Here is a 14,637-nt window from a genome sequence, read left to right on the forward strand (position 1 = left end):
AGTCCAGGAGACTGATGATTAAGTAAGCATTCAAGAAGAATATTGATATATCTTTGTCTACGAGAGGGATGGGTTTGATTACTCGTTTCTTTTAATGGTATTTGAGAAGGCAAGGAAAATTGAATGCCTTAATCATAACCATCTCATATGAGTTGCACACACGTACACACACACACACACACACACACACACACACACACACACACACACACACACCTGCTGGAGGTGAATATGGCGGTGAATGAATCATAGAGGCTGAAGTGAACAATCGGGAATAGGTAGAGGTGGAAAGAGTGGTCGTTTTCAGTTGGGGCAAAACCCCAATTTTTCCCCAATTTCCTTTCTGGATCTCGTCCGTTTTCCACGATTCACTTTCGAAGCATCATCATGAAATTTCTGATTACAAGTACATCTTGAACTCCCCTTACGTAATCCCACACAATGAACGCTAGGAAATTTGATTAACATTGATTGTGAATATTCAATTGGAGGCGTAATTATAAGAAACTATTCTACATCTACAGAGAATTTTTTTTTGCCCCATTAAGGAGCAGTACACACGTACCTGAGGCTGGTCGTCCTTTACCTCCTTCTTAGCTAGAGTGGCATTTAAAAAGAATAACAGATGCCTTATTAACCCCTCTACTATAACCTCCCATCAGCCATTTTCTTTTCGTCTAACATGGCGTTGCTGCTCTCTCTCTCTCTCTCTCTCTCTCTCTCTCTCTCTCTCTCTCTCTCTCTCTCTCTCTCTCTCTCTCTCTCTCTCTCTCTCTCTCTCTCTCTCTCTGTTCTACATGTATTGTTTCGGTCGCTGCTCGCGTGTGCTGTCTGCGTGTGCCCCATCCTGTTTAAGCTAAGACCTGTGGTATGCACCTTGCTGCTGCTTGCTTTAGATTCTACGTGAAGAGAAGACACAAAAGGACCAGCCATTATGATTCCTTCTTCTTTCTTCAAACAGCTCATCTGTGGACTTTTCTCTTCATTTATCATTCCCTCTCCTTACAACCTTTTTCATTTGTAACAGTCGAGTCATAAAAAGACACCCATAGAACTATAATCGAACTCATTCTTTTTATTCTTAGTCCGCTATTCTTTCATCCAAGATGTGCATCAGTAGGATACCTTTCAGTCCATGTCATGTCTCATATGAAAAAAAAATGAGATTTTCCTCAGGTTATCAACTCAGTTATGTTCCAAGTTAATCTTTTTCTTAAGAGGTCAATCTCATGCCAAATCCAGATTAGAGTTATGGGTTTTAAGTCACTCATTTTTTTAGATGATGGAAAACAACTGTAGACAGACTGCTGAGTATATGATTCAGACCTTTTATTTCATGACCAAGGTTAAGCTTCATATTACGTTGTGACTCCTGATGACGGACGAATCAATCCTTAAGTGACTGCCATGATGTGCAGGTGATGCCAGTCATCAGTCAAAGTTAGTTGGCCGTATATGTGGACTTCAGGCTTATCAACTGCTAAGGTCATTAAGACAGTCAAGGTTAAGGTATAATCAACACTCAAAATATCCTGAACACTTTTTTCAGGCGTTTAAGATAAATATAAGATTATATAAACTCTCACCTCCTCTGTTGCATGTCATCAGTAAAGTTGGTTTGGTATTTGGTTTGTGTCCTATCAATCACTGAGGCCATTGAGTCAGTCAGGTCAAGGTATAACCGTCACCCGAAAAATACTTATCACCTTCTTTATTACCTTATTTCAAGTCCACCTACAACTCTGCTATGTATAGGATCCATCAATCAAAGATCTCTTAATAGCTTGAGCGATACATGACTGATGACATCAAACGTTCCCTCAGTCTAACTCAGTTGCCCCATCAAATCAAAACATTTGTGCCAAGTTGTGGAGTCACTGATCGAAGGAACGAGCAATACGTCTTACTGGATGTCAGTTTCCGAGTCCAAACCTTCATCTCTCCGGGATAGGATATTGCAAGATGATCGACCTGTAGTGTTTCCTTACGAAAACACATGCAACGTGTCTTGCCACTGTCGGGGAACTGACAAGGGGCTGAGTGAAGACGGAAACCTTACTACGCTGGTCTCTGCTTTTATTCATCAAGAGATCTTGTTTTCAGTATCTTTACAAGGATAAACAGTCTTACTTTTTTCTTTCAGTGTATAACATTTCAGTAGCAAACAAAAACTAAAACCTAAATGAAGTAAACAATAGGATGAGCATATTTAGGGCAAAACGTAACAGAATGAAAATAGTTGCAACCTCATGAATACTGGCTGAGTAGAGATGTTAATTGAAAATGGAATTAGTAGGCACACTCGACAATTTCAACTCACACCAACATAAAACGAGAAATCTGAAAGACACATTGCGGTTGTATGAGAGAGAGAGAGAGAGAGAGAGAGAGAGAGAGAGAGAGAGAGAGAGAGAGAGAGAGAGAGAGAGAGAGAGAGAGAGAGAGAGAGAGAGAGAGAGAGAGAGAGAGAGAGAGAGAGAGAGAGAGAGAGAGAGAGAGAGAGAGAGATTTATGCTCTATACAGCATAGCAATTAGCTGGTAACATCAAACTCTCTCAGGGACTTTGAAGGTAAATCTTCCGTCGCATCCCTCGACGTCTCTAAAGCATTTAACAGGGTGTGCCATAAGTGCAAGTTTTATACACTTCCTTCCTCTAGCTTGTCTGATTCTATGTGCTTCGCTAATGCACAGTTTCCTCTCTCACCGATTAATTACAGTTGTTGATGATGGCGCGATTCTCTCTTATCCTACAAATAACTGTCAATATTCTTGACTTTACAGATCGCCTTGGTAGAAGTTCAGTTACCAGAAGCAGCCTCAGGACTCCAAGATAGCCAGTAGCACAAACGCCCATGACATTCAGTAGATACTTACACTAACAGACAACAATTTGTCTATAAAGGGAGGAGCATTCTTGCATAGAGGGTTGTCTTTTCCTTTGCATTAACCTTTCTTATTCTATTTCTAAAGCTACTTTTCTACGTTTGATTTTAGTGAATCTTCCTTTGTTTTCTTCAGGAATTACATACCCTTCAAATCAAAGTTAAGAAAACAGGCCCAGGCAAAGGACGCAAGCATTGATAAACAAGTCAGAATATTACGACATACAAATAAAGCTATGGACTCGCAGATGCTTAGAGTTGTCCACAATGAATTTCTGGTCATAAAGCATGTCTTAGAAATATACAGAGTCTACCCGTTTCTTTTACAATGTTTATTTTCTTTTACCTCATGACCCACTGATACTTTTGTCATCTACCGTTCAGGGCGCTGTGACCAAGAATGGAAATGTAGTGGAGATGGAGGGTGCGGTAATGGGGGATGGAAAGGAATAATGCGTGTGGTGGCCAGAAAGAAAGGAGGTGAAGGAGGGTGTAGTAGCCAGGGAAGGAGGGAAGAGTGGGTGTGAGGGGTGTGGTGGCCAGGATGGGAAGGCATGACGGCGGTGAAGGAAGGTGTGGTAAGTCTTCGCAGGAGCAAATAGACGAGGGCAAATTTCAAGGTATGAAACCAGTAAGAGTGGCTGAAAGCAGTACTACATATACTCCTAGGAACTTTTTTTTATATACATTCTCGTTATTTTCCGATTGAGCAAGGTAGCGTCAAACACAGTTGTCAGAGCCTTAAGGAGAGTATTCCTCCATCGGCTCCTAGTTTTCTTCCTTCTTTTGGAAGGTTATACATGAAGGAAGTATTTCGAATCACCCACTCCAGTCCCTGTTAGTCGCCTTCTAGGACACGCAGGGAATGTCTGTGAGTTTCTAATATCTTCCACTATAACAGACAGACTCGAAAAAACCCACTTCTCAATTGGTGTTTGAGTTCCTTCTTATTCTCTCATGTCTTATGTATCATATCTCAAAGTAGTTTTCACCCCAACTATGGGACATGAAGTTCAAAGGAAGACGGAGGAACGGACTATGTGAAGATACACGCTGATATCTGCTAAATCCATAGCAATAAAGAAAGGGATAAAAGCCATAAATATACAAAAGATAAAGACCCTGGATCTCAAAGTATATTATCATTTCTCAATAATTTCATTATCATCTCATTCACATAATTTTTCTTTTCTTATACCAAGCATGTGACTACATAAATTTTGAAGGTGTGAATTTTAATAAAATGTTAGATATACTCGCTGATATGGGAGGACTTCATATATATATATATATATATATATATATATATATATATATATATATATATATATATATATATATATATATATATATATATATATATGTGTGTGTGTCGGAGGTGGAGGGAACGAGGAGAAGTGGGAGACCAAATTGGAGGTGGAAAGATGGAGTGAGAAAGATTTTGTGTGATCGGGGCCTGAACATGCAGGAGGGTGAAAGGAGGGCAAGGAATAGAGTGAATTGGTTCGATGTGGTATACCGGGGTTGACGTGCTGTCAGTGGATTGAATCAGGGCATGTGAAGCGTCTGGGGTAAACCATAGAAAGTTGTGTGGGGCCTGGATGTGGAAAGGGAGCTGTGGTTTCAGGCATTATTGCGTGGCAGCTGGAGAATGAGTGTGAACGAATGGGGCCTTTGTTGTCTTTTCCTAGTGCTACCTCGCACACATGAGGGGGGAGGGGGAAGGTATTGCATGTGTGGCGAGGTGGCGATGGGAGTGAATGGGGGCAGACAGTGTGAATTGTGTGTATGGGTATATATGTATGTGTCTGTGTATGTATGTATATGTGTGCATTGAGATGTATAGGTATGTATATTTGCGTGTGTGGACGTGTGTGTGTGTATACATTGTGTATGGGGGTGTGTTGGGCCATTTCTTTCGTCTGTTTCCTTGCGCTACCTCGCAAACGCGGGAGACAGCGACAAAGCAAAAAATAAATAAATAAATATATATATATATATATATATATATATATATATATATATATATATATATATATATATATATATATATATATATATATATATATATACATATATATATATATATATATATATATATATATATATATGCATATATATATATATATATATATATATATATATTTATATATATATATATATATATATATATATATATATATATATATATATATATATATATATATATATATATATATATATATATATATATATATATATATATATATATATATATATATATATGTGTGTGTGTGTGTATATGTGCGTATGTATGCGTATGAGTGTGTATATGTATATGTATATACATATGTATATTATCCCTGGGGATAGGGGTGAAAGAATACTTCCCACGTATTCCTCGCGTGTCGTAGAAAGCGACTAGAGGGGACGGGAGCGGGGGGCCAGAAATCCTCCCCTCCTTGTATTAACTTTCAAAAATGGGAAACAGAAGAAGGAGTCACGCGGGGAGTGCTCATCCTCCTCGAAGGCTCAGAGTGGGGTGCCTAAATGTGTGTGGATGTAACCAAGATGTGAAAAAAGGAGAGATAGGTAGTATGTTTGAGGAAAGGAACCTGGATGTTTTGGCTCTGAGTGAAACGAAGCTCAAGGGTAAAGGGGAAGAGTGGTTTGGGAATGTCTGGGGAGTAAAGTCAGGGGTTAGTGAGAGGACAAGAGCAAGGGAAGGAGTAGCAGTACTCCTGAAACAGGAGTTGTGGGAGTATGTGATAGAATGTAAGAAAGTAAATTCTCGATTAATATGGGTAAAACTGAAAGTTGATGGAGAGAGGTGGGTGATTATTGGTGCATATGCACCTGGGCATGAGAAGAAAGATCATGAGAGGCAAGTGTTTTGGGAGCAGCTGAATGAGTGTGTTAGTGGTTTTGATGCACGAGACCGGGTTATAGTGATGGGTGATTTGAATGCAAAGGTGAGTAATGTGGCAGTTGAGGGAATAATTGGTATACATGGGGTGTTCAGTGTTGTAAATGGAAATGGTGAAGAGCTTGTAGATTTATATGCTGAAAAAGGACTGATGATTGGGAATACCTGGTTTAAAAAGCGATATATACATAAGTATACTTATGTAAGTAGGAGAGATGGCCAGAGAGCGTTATTGGATTACGTGTTAATTGACAGGCGTGCGAAAGAGAGACTTTTGGATGTTAATGTGCTGAGAGGTGCAACTGGAGGGATGTCTGATAATTATCTTGTGGAGGCTAAGGTGATGATTTGTATGGGTTTTCAAAAAAGAAGAGTGAATGTTGGGGTGAAGAGGGTGGTGAGAGTAAGTGAGCTTGGGAAGGAGACCTGTGTGAGGAAGTACCAGGAGAGACTGAGTACAGAATGGAAAAAGGTGAGAACAATGGAAGTAAGGGGAGTGGGGGAGGAATGGGATGTATTTAGGGAATCAGTGATGGATTGCGCAAAAGATGCTTGTGGCATGAGAAGAGTGGGAGGTGGGTTGATTAGAAAGGGTAGTGAGTGGTGGGATGAAGAAGTAAGAGTATTAGTGAAAGAGAAGAGAGAGGCATTTGGACGATTTTTGCAGGGAAAAAATACAATTGAGTGGGAGATGTATAAAAGAAAGAGACAGGAGGTCAAGAGAAAGGTGCAAGAGGTGAAAAAAAGGGCAAATGAGAGTTGGGGTGAGAGAGTATCATTAAATTTTAGGGAGAATAAAAAGATGTTCTGGAAGGAGGTAAATAAAGTGCGTAAGACAAGGGAGCAAATGGGAACTTCAGTGAAGGGCGCAAATGGGGAGGTGATAACAAGTAGTGGTGATGTGAGAAGGAGATGGAGTGAGTATTTTGAAGGTTTGTTGAATGTGTTTGATGATAGAGTGGCAGATATAGGGTGTTTTGGTCGAGGTGGTGTGCAAAGTAAGAGGGTTAGGGAAAATGATTTGGTAAACAGAGAAGAGGTAATGAAAGCTTTGCGGAAGATGAAAGCCGGCAAGGCAGCAGGTTTGGATGGTATTGCAGTGGAATTTATTAAAAAAGGGGTGACAGTATTGTTGACTGGTTGGTAAGGTTATTTAATGTATGTATGACTCATGGTGAGGTGCCTGAGGATTGGCGGAATGCGTGCATAGTGCCATTGTACAAAGGCAAAGGGGATAAGAGTGAGTGCTCAAATTACAGAGGTATAAGTTTGTTGAGTATTCCTGGTAAATTATGTAGGAGGGTATTGATTGAGAGGGTGAAGGCATGTACAGAGCATCAGATTGGGGAAGAGCAGTGTGGTTTCAGAAGTGGTAGAGGATGTGTGGATCAGGTGTTTGCTTTGAAGAATGTATGTGAGAAATACTTAGAAAAGCAAATGGATTTGTATGTAGCATTTATGGATCTGGAGAAGGCATATGATAGAGTTGATAGAGATGCTCTGTGGAAGGTATTAAGAATATATGGTGTGGGAGGAAAGTTGTTAGAAGCAGTGAAAAGTTTTTATCGAGGATGTAAGGCATGTGTACGTGTAGGAAGAGAGGAAAGTGATGGGTTCTCAGTGAATGTAGGTTTGCGGCAGGGGTGTGTGATGTCTCCATGGTTGTTTAATTTGTTTATGGATGGGGTTGTTAGGGAGGTAAATGCAAGAGTTTTGGAAAGAGGGGCAAGTATGAAGTCTGTTGGGGATGAGAGAGCTTGGGAAGTGAGTCAGTTGTTGTTCGCTGATGATACAGCGCTGGTGGCTGATTCATGTGAGAAACTGCAGAAGCTGGTGACTGAGTTTGGTAAAGTGTGTGGAAGAAGAAAGTTAAGAGTAAATGTGAATAAGAGCAAGGTTATTAGGTACAGTAGGGTTGAGGGTCAAGTCAATTGGGAGGTGAGTTTGAACGGAGAAAAACTGGAGGAAGTGAAGTGTTTTAGATATCTGGGAGTGGATCTGGCAGCGGATGGAACCATGGAAGCGGAAGTGGATCATAGGGTGGGGGAGGGGGCGAAAATTCTGGGGGCCTTGAAGAATGTGTGGAAGTCGAGAACATTATCTCGGAAAGCAAAAATGGGTATGTTTGAAGGAATAGTGGTTCCAACAATGTTGTATGGTTGCGAGGCGTGGGCTATGGATAGAGTTGTGCGCAGGAGGATGGATGTGCTGGAAATGAGATGTTTGAGGACAATGTATGGTGTGAGGTGGTTTGATCGAGTGAGTAACGTAAGGGTAAGAGAGATGTGTGGAAATAAAAAGAACGTGGTTGAGAGAGCAGAAGAGGGTGTTTTGAAGTGGTTTGGGCACATGGATATATGTCTCGGAGGTGGAGGGAACGAGGAGAAGAGGGAGACCAAATTGGAGGTGGAAAGATGGAGTGAAAAAGATTTTGTGTGATCGGGGCCTGAACATGCAGGAGGGTGAAAGGAGGGCAAGGAATAGAGTGAATTGGAGCGATGTGGTATACCGGGGTTGACGTGCTGTCAGTGGATTGAATCAAGGCATGTGAAGCGTCTGGGGTAAACCATGGAAAGCTGTGTAGGTATGTATATTTGCGTGTGTGGACGTATGTATATACATGTGTTTGGGGGGGGGGGTGGGCCATTTCTTTCGTCTGTTTCCTTGCGCTACCTCGCAAACGCGGGAGACAGCGACAAAGTATAATAAAAGAAAATAATAATATATATATATATATATATATATATATATATATATATATATATATATATATATATATATATAAAATATATATATATATATATATATATATATATATATATATATATATATATATATATATATATATATATATATATATATATATATATATATATATATATATATATATATATATATATATATATATATATATATATATATATATATATATATATATATATATATATATATATATATATATATATATATATATATATATATATATATATATATATATATATATATATATATATATATATATATATATATATATATATATATATATATATATATATATATATATATATATATATATATATATATATATATGTATATGTATATATATATGTATTCTATCTTTCTAAAAGGGGAAACAGAAGGAGTCACGCGGGGAGTGCTCATCCACCTCGAAGGCTCAGACTAGGGTGTCAAAATGTGTGTGGATGAGAGATAGATAGTATGTTTGAGGAAAGGAAAATTGATGTTTTGGCTAAAGGGGAACAGTGGTTTGGTAAAGTCTTGGGAGTAAAGTCAGGGTTAGTGAGAGGAGAAGAGCAAGGGAAGGAATAGCACTACTTCTGAAACATGAGTGGTGGGAGTATGTGATAGAGTGTAAGAAAGTAAACTCTAGATTGATATGGGTAAAAGTGAAAGTTGATAGAGAGAGATGGGTGATTATTGGTGCATATGCACCTGGGTATGAGAGGAAAGATCCTGAGAGGCAAGTGTTTTGGGAGCAGCTGAGTGAGTGTGTTAGTAGTTTTGATGCTAGAGAACGGGATATAGTGGTGGGTGATTTGAATGCAAAGGTGAGTACTTTGGCAGTTGAGGGAATAATTGGTGTATATGGGGTGTTCATTGTTGTAAATGGAAATGGTGAAGAGCTTGTATATTTATGAGCTGAAATAGGACAGTTGATTGGGAATACCTGTTTAAAGAAAGATATATACATAAGTATACGTATATAAGTAGAAGAGATGGCCAGAGAGCGTTATTGGATTACGTGTTAATTGATAGGCGCGCGAAAGAGAGACTTTTGGATGTTAATGGGCTGAGAGGTGCAAATGGTTGGATGTTCGATCATTATCTTGTGGAGGCGAATGTGAAGATTTATAGAGGTTTTCAGAAAAGAAGAGAGAATGTAAGGGTGAAAAGAGTGGTGAGAGCAAGTGAGCTTGGGAAGGAGACTTGTGTGAAGAAGTACCAGGAGAGACTGAGTAGAGAATGGAAAAAGGTCAGAACTAAGGACGTAAGGGGAGTGGGGGAGGAATGGGAAGTATTTAAGGAAACAGTGATGTCTTGCGCAAAAGATGCTTGTGGCATGAGAAGTGTGGGAGGTGGGCAGATTGGAAAGGGTGGTGAGTGGTGGGATGAAGTAGTAAGATTATTAGTGAAAGAGAAGAGAGAGGCATTTGGACGATTTTTGCAGGGAAATAATGCAAATAAGTTGGAGATGTATAAAAGAAAGAGGCAGGAGATAAAGAGAATGGTGCAAGAGGTGAAAAAGATGGCAAATGAGAGTTGGGGTGAAAGAGTATCATTAAATTTTAGGGGGAATAAAAAGATGTTTTAGAAGGAGGTAAAGAAAGTGCGTAAGACAAGAGAGCAAAAGGAAACTTCAGTGAAGGGGGCTAATGGGGAGGTGATAACAAGTAGTGGTGATATGAGAAGGAGATGGAGTGAGTATTTTGAAGGTTTGTTGAATGTGTTTGATAATAGAGTGGCAGATATAGTGTGTTTTGGTCGAGGTGATGTGCAAAGTGAGAGAGTTAGGGAAAATGATTTGGTATACAGAGAAGAGGTAGTAAAAGCTTTGCGGAAGATGAAACCCGGCAAGGCAGCGGGTGTGCATGGTATTGCAGTAGAATTTATGAAAAAGGGTGTGACTGTATTGGTGACTGGTTGGTTATTTGATATATGTATGACTCTTGGTAAGGTGCCTGAGGATTGACGGAATGCTTGCATAGTGCCATTGTACAAAGGCAAAGGGGATAAAAGTGAGTGCTCAAATTAAAGAGGTATAAGATTGTTGAGTATTCCTGGGAAATTATATTGAAGGGTATTGATTCAGAGGGTGAAGGAATGTACAGAGCATAAGATTGGGGAAAAGCAGTGTGGTTACAGAAGTGGTAGAGGATATGTGGATCAGGTGTTTGTTTTGAAGAATGTATGTGAGAAATACTTACAAAAGCCAATGGATTTGCATTTGGCATTTATGGATCTGGAGAAGGCATATGATAGAGTTGATAGAGATGCTCAGTGGAAGGTATTAAGAATGTATGGTGTGGGAGGCAAGTTGTTAGAAGCAGTGAAAAGTTTTTATCGAAGGAAGAGACGAAAGTGATTGATTCACATTAAATGTAGGTTTGCGGCGTGGGTGCGTGATGCCTCCATGGTTGTTTAATTTGTTTATTGATGGGGTTGTTAGGCAGGCAAATGCAAGAGTTTTGGAAAGAGGGGCAAGTATGCAGTCTGTTGTAGATGAGAGAGCTTAGGAAGTGAGTCAGCTGTTGTTTGCTGATGTTACAGCGCTGGTGGCTGATTCGTGTGAGAGACTGCAGAAACTGGTGATTGAGTTTGGTTAAGTGTTAGAAAGAAGAAAGCTGAGAGTATGTGTGAATAAGAGCAAGATTATTGGGTACAGTAAGGTTGAGGGACAAGTCACCTGGGAGGTAAGTTTGATTGAAGAAAAGCTTGAGGAAGTGAAATGTTTTAGAAATCTGAGAGTGGATTTGGCAGCGGATTGTAACATGGAAGCGGAAGTGAATCATAGAGTGCGGGAGGGAGCAAAAGTTCTGGGAGCGTTGAAGAATGTATGGAAGTCCTGAACATTATCTCGGAAAGCAAAAATGGGTATGTTATATAGTTCCGAGGCGTGGGCCAGGGAGAGTTGTGCGGAGGAGGGTGGATGTGCTGGAAATGAGATGTCTGAGGAAAATATGTGGTGTGAGATGGTTTGATCGAGTAAGTAATGTGAGGGTAAGAGAGATGTGTGGTAATAAAAAGAGCGTGGTTGAGAGAGCAGAAGAGGGTGTTTTGAAATGGTTTGGTCACATGGAGAGAATGAGTGAGGAAAGATTGACCAAGAGGATATATGTGTTAGAGGTGGAGGGAACGAGGAGAAGTGGGAGACCAAATTGGAGGTGGAAAGATGGAGTGAAAAAGATTTTGAGTGATCGAATTCTGAACATGCAGGAGGGCGAAAGGCATGCAAGGAATAGAGTGAATTGGAACGATATGGTATAATGGGGTCGATGTGCTGTTAATGGATTGAACCATTTATTTGATTATTTATTGCTTTACTTTGTCGCTGTCTCCTGTGTTAGCGAGGTAGCGCAAGGAAACAAACCAAAGAATGGCCCAACCCACCCACATACACATGTATATACATATATGTATATACATACATGTCCGCACCAAAATATACATAACTATACATCTTAACGTATACAGATATATAGACCCACAGACATAAACATATATACACATGTAGATAATTCATACTGTCTTCTTTAATTCATTCCCGACACCACCCCGCTACATATGAAATAACAAACCCTCCCCAGCAAGTTCACAAGGTAGCGCTAGGAAAAGACAACAAAGGCCACATTCGTTCAGACTCAGTCTCTAGATGTCATGTATAATGCACCGAAACCACAGCTCCCTTTCCACATCCATTACCCCAATGAACTTTCCATGGTTTACCGTAGACACTTCACAGCCCTAGTTCAATCCATTCACAGCACGTTGACCCCGCTATACCATATCGTTCTATTTCACTCTATTCCTTGCACGCCTTTCACACTCCTATATGTTCAGGCCTCGATCACGCAAAATCATTTTTATTCCATCTTTCCACCTCTAATTTGGTCTCCTACTTCTCGTTCCCTCCACCTCTGACACATATATCCTCTTAGTTAATCTTTCCTCACTCATTCTCTCCATGTGACCAAACCATTTCAAAACACTCTCTTCTGCTCTCTCAACCACACTCTTTTTATTACCACACATCTCTCTTACCCTTTCATTACTTACTCGATCAAACCACCTTGCACCACATATTGTCCTAAAACATCTCATTTCCAGCACATCCACCCTCCTCCGTACAATTCTATCTACAGCCCACGCCTCGCAAGCATATAACATTGTTGGAACCACTATTCCTTCAAACAAACCCATTTTCGCTTTCCGAGATAATGTTCTCGACTTCCACACATTCTTCAACGCTCCCAGAACTTTCGCCCCCTTCTCCAAACTATGATTCACTTCCGCTTCCATGATTCCATCCGCTACCAAATCAACTCCAATATGTCTAAAATACCTCACTTCCTCCAGTTTTTTTCTTGCCTCCAAATTGACTTGTCACTCAACCCTCCGTACTTAATAGCCTTGCTCTTAATCAAATTTACTCCCAGCTTTCTTCTTTCACACACTTTGACAGACTCAGTCACCAGCTTCTGCAGGTTCTTACACGAATCAGCCACCAACGCTGTATCATCAGCGAACAACAACTAACTCGATTCCCGAGCTCTCTCATCCAAAACAAAGTGCATACTTGCCCCACTTTCCAGAACTCTTGCATTCACCTCCCTAACAACCACATCCATAAACAAATTAAACAACCATGGAGACATTACACAACCCTGCCGTAAACCAACATTCACTGAGAACCAGTCACTTTCCCCTCTTCCTACACGTACACATGCCTTACATCCTCGATAAACACTTTTCACTACTTCTAACAACTTGCCTCTCACACCATATATTCTTAATACCTTCCACAGAGCATCTCTATCAACTCTATCATATGCTTTTTCCAGATCCATAAATACCACATACAAATCCATTTGCTTTTCTAAGTATTTCTCATATACATTCTTCAAAGCAAACACCTAATCCACACATCCTCTAACACTTCTTAAACCACACTGCTCTTCCCCAGTCTGATGCTCTGTACATGCCTTCATCCTATCAATCAATATCCTCCCATATAATTTCCCAGGAATTCTCAACAGACTTATACCTCTGTAATTTGAGTACTCACTTTTATCCCCTATGCCTTTGTACAAAGGCACTATGCAAGCATTCCGCCAATTCTCAGTCACCTCTCCATGAGTCATACATACATTAATTAACCTTACCAACCAGTCAACAATACAGTCACCCCCTTTTTTGATAAGTTCCACTGCAATACCATCCAAACCCGCTGCTTTGCCGGCTTTCATCTTCAGCAAAGCTTTCACTACCTCTTCTATGTTCACCAAATCATTCTCCCTAACCCTCTCACTTTGCACACCACCTCGACCAAAACACCCTATATCTGCCACTCTATCATCAAACACATTTAACAAACTTTCAAAATACTCACTCCACCTCCTTCTCACATCACCACTACTTGTTATGACCTCCCCATTAGCCCCCTTCACTGAAGTTCCCATTTGTTCCCTTGTCTAACGCGCTTTCTTTACCTCCTTCTAAAACATGTTTTAATTCTTCCTAAAATTTAATGATACTCTCTTACCCCAGCTCTCATTTGCCCGCTTTTTCCCATCTTGCATCTTTCCCTTGACCTCCTGCCTCTTTCTTTTATACATCTCCCAGTCATTTGCATTATTTCCCTGCAAATATTGTCCAAATGCCTCTCTCTTCTCTTTCACTAATTATCTTACCTCTTCATCTTACCACTCACTACCCTTTCTAATTTGCCAACCTCCCGCGCTTCTCATGCCACAAGCTTCTTTTGCGCAAGCCATCACTGCTTCCCTATATATATCCCATTCCTCCCCCACTCCCCTTACGTCCTTTGTTCTCACCTATTTCTATTCAGTAATTAGTCTCTCCTGGTACTTCCTCACACTGTCCTTCCCAGGCTCACTTACTCTTACCAAACTTTTCACCCCAACTTTCTCTCCACTTTTCTGAAAACTTCTACAAATATTCACCTTCGACTCCAGACGATGATGATCAGACATACATCCAGTTGCAACTCTGAGCACATTAACATCCAAAAGTCTCTCTTTTGGACGCCAATCAATTAACATGCAATCCGATAACGTTCTCTGGCCATCTCTCCTATTTACATACATATA

This window comes from Panulirus ornatus, chromosome 15 (assembly GCF_036320965.1).
Source record: "Panulirus ornatus isolate Po-2019 chromosome 15, ASM3632096v1, whole genome shotgun sequence".
NCBI lineage: Eukaryota > Metazoa > Arthropoda > Malacostraca > Decapoda > Palinuridae > Panulirus > Panulirus ornatus.